The 5,756-nt window shown below is 45.3% G+C and overlaps 1 long non-coding RNA gene across 2 annotated transcripts in view; it reads right to left on the bottom strand.

Annotated features, from left to right (window-relative positions):
* Positions 1-1,113: 1,113 nt before the first annotated feature.
* The window catches only part of LOC107210073, a 5,653-nt gene continuing 1,010 nt past the window's right edge, over positions 1,114-5,756 (bottom strand). Inside the window, exons 2-3 of one of the 2 annotated variants that reach the window (XR_001523832.3) lie at positions 4,081-4,762; positions 1,114-3,314 (exon numbers count right to left, since the gene is read on the bottom strand). This is a non-coding gene — a long non-coding RNA (uncharacterized LOC107210073). Of the gene's footprint in view, positions 3,315-4,080; positions 5,751-5,756 lie in introns of those variants that run through there. The other variant, XR_001523831.3, reaches the window with a different exon arrangement.

Here is a 5,756-nt window from a genome sequence, read left to right as displayed (position 1 = left end):
CCCACCCTTCCTGGTACCCAGCAGCACCTGTCGGGTCTGCGGCAGCACGGCTCCGCCGGCTCCCAAAGCGACAGCGGCCGGAGCGGCGCCCCAGCAGAACGAGGGAGCGGGGCCGGGCTGAGGGGCCGCTACTGAGCGGGCTGAGCTTGGCGGGACAGCGCCCGGATTCAAAGGACCGCTGTGATTGGCCAGAGCGGAGCAAGGCGGGCCGGGATTGGCGGAAGCTTTGACACTGCGGCCCATGGGAGTGCGAGGCCCTCAGTTAGGCGGAGCCAGGGGTGCTCGCAGGATCCGCAGTCGCCCTGGCTCCCCCTCGCCAGACTCCCGTCCCCTTCTCCGCCCCTCTCTATTGCCCAGGTCCCGCCTAAAAGGCCCCCGCAGAGCCTCTATCGGAGCGCCCCAGCGGCATGCGGGGCAGGGGGCGGGGAGGGGCGTAGCCGCCAGCTCGCCCGGGCATGGTGCCAGCTCGCAAAGGCAGACTTTGCGATGGCAGCGCGGAGCAGGGAGCGGCGGCCGTGGGGAGGTCGTGCACAGCTCGCTGCGGGCTCTGAGCGCCTCTTCCCTCGCAGCGGTTCCGCTTCTGCGGGGACTTGGACTGCCTGATTAGGTGCTGGCCGAGATAAACGCCTTAGCAAAATACCTAAGTGCCCGCCCCTCGCCTGCTGCGGGCCCGCTGCTCACCCTCCTTCTCCCCGCAGTCCGTGAAGCTGAAGCTGATCTTCCGCCCGCTACTGTTGTTATTCTTCTCAGCCGCCGGCCTGCACGGCCGCCGCTCCTTTTAGCGCCGTGTCCTCGCTCCCGGCCATGTCACTTTCCACACTTAACTCTCTTTCCCCTCTCCCTGCTATTTACAGACACCGCCCCGCTCACTCCCTCCCCAGGCTCGGCAGCCGTGGAACTCCCGTAGCTCCCGCTGCCGCCTCTCCCCCGTCCCCCAGCGGAGCGGGGCAGGGCCCCGGTCGGGGCACAGCGGCAGTACCGCTCTGTGCCCACAAGGCGGCAGCACTGCCGCAGAGCTCAGCATAACATAACTGAATCAAAGGAAGCTCACATGAGACGGGAAAGAGGGAAGAAAAAAAAACATCTGCAGAGCTCAAAAGCAGCAACTCTGTATCCGTGTGCACTAACATCCATCATTTTTTACATTTCCATTTTTTCTTTACATTTGACTTCATCCCCAACAGTTGTCTAAGAAATAATGTTATTACATCTTTGTTTCTCTTGGTACACAGTGAAAACTTGGTGTTGCTCTGTATGTGTGGCTTTGGCCACACTTGTGGACATGTAAAGTCAGTATTTGGAGTCCTCTGGACACATAATGGGCAAAGTGTGTCAGAAGGCCCTGGTGGATAAATTGCTGTTCTGTACATCTGTAGTGGTGCTGAGTTTTCCTTTGGTTAAGGAGACCTTAACCACTTTCACTGTGGGGAAAGCTGATGGACTCCTGACTACAGGCCTGGGGTGATGGTGCTGCCTTCTGCATGCCTTTCCTTTGTGGACACAAACCAGTGGAAAAGCAAAGCCCTGAAGCAACCAGGATCCTCCTGAGAGGGCCACTCCGTTCCAGCAGCAGTGCTGAACACACTCCCCCTCCTCTCCCAGCCCTGGCCAGTGCTGCAGGAGGTAGAATGGGGAAAATGGAATCTTGGCCCTGCTCCACCAGGTACCAACCTCTTCCTCTGCTAGACAATGTGCCTTCACACAAAAGATCAGTCCCCAAAGGATGGGCCTTGCAGGCTCTTGCCTTGGAGTGAGAGCAGCTCCACCCTGCTTTTACTCTGGTGGCAGCTTGCTTCCTCCCAAGGCAGAGACTGGTGCTCCCAGGGTGAGCACTCCAGGTGAAGTGGCCAGGCCTCCCAGCCCTGCAGTTTAAAAATGACCACAGACACACAGAGAGAACCATGGACAGGTGAGAAAGAAATGCTCCGTGAGGCGAGGCTGGCTTGAACAGCTGCATCCTGGGCATTGCTTTGCTGTCTCCCATCACCCAGCTCTGCAGCCAAGAGGCCCCTGTGGTCTGTAGCAGCCTCTTGGTGCACGTGGGACCGCTTGGGGAAAGCGGCCAGAGCAGGACGTACTGGGGACCCGGGTGCAGCAGCCACGTAGAAATGCTGTGAGGTCCAGAGACACCGAGCGGTACGGCCAGCCCGGGTCACAGCCAGGCTGGAAGGGGAGCAGGAGCTGAGAGTATGGGATGGGATCATACTTGGTTCCAAGGCAGGTAAATTCCCCATCATTTTTCCTTGTTATTTTGAACTCTAACAGCATCAAACACTTTGTGCTTCTCTGCGTTTAACATACAGTTTTCCAGTGAGTTGGCTGCTCACAGTTTTTCTCTGTTTCACCACAAAATCGGTTGTAAGATCTTTTGGATCAAATCCCAACATCTCCCTTTACTCGTGGATTAGGAAGGAAAATGTTGAAATATGCCTATAAAATATCTGTGAAAAAGAATCAAAAAGGGTTGGGGTGGGCAAGTTTTTAAAATGCAAGTAATCAGATTTCACTCCAATGAACTTGACTGTTCAGTGAAATGGTTTGATAATGAAATCATCACATATACACACACACACAATATAACAGTAATACATCCACTAGACACATCTCAATTATGTAATTGATTATATAATGGCTTACACAATTCATAAACAACTATGGGCCAAAAATCATATTCAGTTTTCTGACAGTGACATTAAGCTTTGGCTGAAATAAAAGTCAGGTTTGCTACATTGCATGTGCACAAATCCATGGGTGAATCACGAGCCCCCATCCTTATAAAGTTCCAGCTCCTCCAGAGAGGCCTCAAACCTCACCATCTCGGGCAGCAGTTTCTTGAGCAGTTCAATTGCTTAAAAAAGGAAGCACAGAAATTTATCTCTACTTTATGAAGAGAAACTCGCTGCTGCCACACAGTGTGTTTGTTTAAGGGAACCCTGGGTGAACGCTTACAGGGCAAGTGACATGAAAATCTACCAAGAAACTTTACAATGCAGCTGCCAAAACCCACAGCATTGCAGCCAGGGAGGGGAGCCAGTGCAAGTGCTGAGCTCATTGTCAAAAGTTACCAATCCTCAGGTGACTGCAACTGGTCACACAGGCACACACAGGCACTGTTTTCCATAGAAAAAAGGAAAGGAAGTTGTGTGTGAGCCAGAAAAGCTAAAAGGGTCGGGCAATGTGGTCACCTGCCACCCCACACAGCTCGCTGTGACTTAATGCACCAAACACAAGGGAATCGTCTCCAGCTGGGCAACGGACACCACGAAGCACACAGGTTTTCAGTGCTCTCAGCAGCTGCAAGGGGAGGATTGCCTCTGAGAAACATACCAAAACAATGAAAATAAAAAAAAAAAAAAATTAACATCTATTTTCACCACACGTTTAAATTTATATACTATATTCATTTATATATAACACACAATATATAAAGTATCAAAATATATTATATTAACATGTATACATATATTATTATATATTAAATATATTATATACATAATATGTTAATTGTATATATTTACTATATATAAAATATATAGTAAATAAATATATAAAATATATATTAAATATAAATATGTTTGTATATATTGACATTACTTCTATTTCTTTACTTTTCTGGGCACACATACATCTATATCTTTATATATTTAATATACATTTGTATGTTTTTATTTTTGTAGTATTTATTTAAAAGCCCCGAAGATAACCTAATATAAACCAAACAGTCCCTTTATCTTAAACGGTATTTTAGAATATTTTAATATATATTTTTATCATATTTATATACCGTGTTGATATACATAATACATAACATATACTAAAATATATCATATTACCATCTATACGTATATAAATAACATTATATATTATAAATTAATATATTTGTATATATTTCTATTACTTATTTTTATACCTACATGTATATATATTTCTCTATACCTTTATATATTCATTATTTATATATTTTATTTATTTTTATTTTTCTTATTTATTTAAAAACCCTGTCTCTAACTAAATAAAAACCAAGCAGGCCCTTTATCTTCAATATTTTTTAATATCTATTTTTAACATCTTTATACTTACAGTTATATACTCGGTTCGCTTCAGCTCAGCTTGGCCTGAAGAAGAAAAGTCCCCCCTTGCAAATCCATGCTGGCTCATCTGCTGTTTCTTGGCACAAAGGTTTGTCCCTCGACACCTCCTTTAAGCAATGCTCTGCATCCAAGTGCATCCAGGTGATCCCCCAGACCCTACGAGATGCTCCCAACATCGTTCCATGAGACACCTCTGGGAGCCCACCATAAACCCCTCTCCTCCAGCTGCTCCATACCTAAGTGAGCTGAGGGAAACCCTCCCCCTAAAACATCCCCGGGCAGGACCCGCTCCCTCCTCATCATCGCTGCTCACACCTGGGGCTTCCCTGAGCCCTCATCATCCTCACAGCTCAGTTTGTGCTGTTGCCACCCCAAGAGCGAGGGCAGGGGCAGAAGGAACTTGTTGCTCATTCCCTGCACCTGACACACTGGGGCACCAGGCTTTCCTCACTATGGATGAGGACACCTCTCCTCCTCCAGGTGCCCAAGGCTGAAAATGGAATTCCACCTCCACAATTCCATGTGTTTGAGTTTCATAATTCCCAGTGTAATTCCCCATGGATCATAAGCCATCACCTCTAATTTTTCCTCTAGAATCACTGCTGACTTGCCTTTCTGTGGAAGTGTTTGACACATCGATGCAGAGTTCAGGGGCTTGTTTATGGGTTATCCTGATGAGCACAAAAGAAATCCAAACACCCAGAATTACAAGGAAATACGGATAAAGTTTATAAATACTCCTCTTCCCTGCAACTCCCTGGCAACCTCCAACCTTGGACCCTTCACCTTTGACCCTGACCCTTGACCTTTTACTGTTAACCTCTGAATTTTGACCTTTGATTCTTGACTTCTACTCTTTGAAGTTTGATTCCCTGAAAATTGACCTTGGACCACACAACCTTGGAAAATTAACCCATAACATTGGACCTTGGACCCTTCTTGATCTTTGAACCTTGACCATTCACATGTGACCCCTGAAGTTTGAATCCCTGACTTTTCACTTTAACCATTGACCCCTGATCACTGAGCTTTTGCCCTTGACCTCAGCCCTTTAATATTAAAGCACTGTATTTTAATATTTTTTTTAAACTTATATTTATATTTTATACATATTCTTATATATAATATAACAATAACATACATAATACTACTTATATTTTGTGTGCATATTTATCTACATCTGTATTATAGATTTTCTATTGATATATGTATTTCTATTTTTAAAATTATCAATTTATTATGAATTTATATATTTATCTTTATATCTTTCTATTTTTATGGGTTTTTTTAAATTTCTATTTGTTTCTATTTTAAACTACGTAGATTCATTAACCTAACACATCAGAATGACAAAAATATAAAGCATTAGTCAACACTGGTACACAGTATACACTAATCTCTATGGAATTTATACATATAAATTTCAATCTGTAGACTTTAATATGTGATTTATACATGTATTTTAGACACTAATTTACATGCAATTAAGACACGTGGAAACAAAATCTATTTCTGTTACTGACAAAACAAAATCATAACACTAGAGGGCCAATACCTATAAAAAAACCAGAAAAACTCCACAGGTTTTTGGATTCTGCACCCAGCCCTCCCAGGGAATTTCCTGGCAGCTCGGGGTCCCCTCTGGGGAAGGGTACCCAGCACGAG

The sequence above is a fragment of the Parus major genome, chromosome 12 (assembly GCF_001522545.3).
Source record: "Parus major isolate Abel chromosome 12, Parus_major1.1, whole genome shotgun sequence".
Taxonomy (NCBI): domain Eukaryota; kingdom Metazoa; phylum Chordata; class Aves; order Passeriformes; family Paridae; genus Parus; species Parus major.
This window is presented reverse-complemented; position numbering and strand designations above follow the sequence as displayed.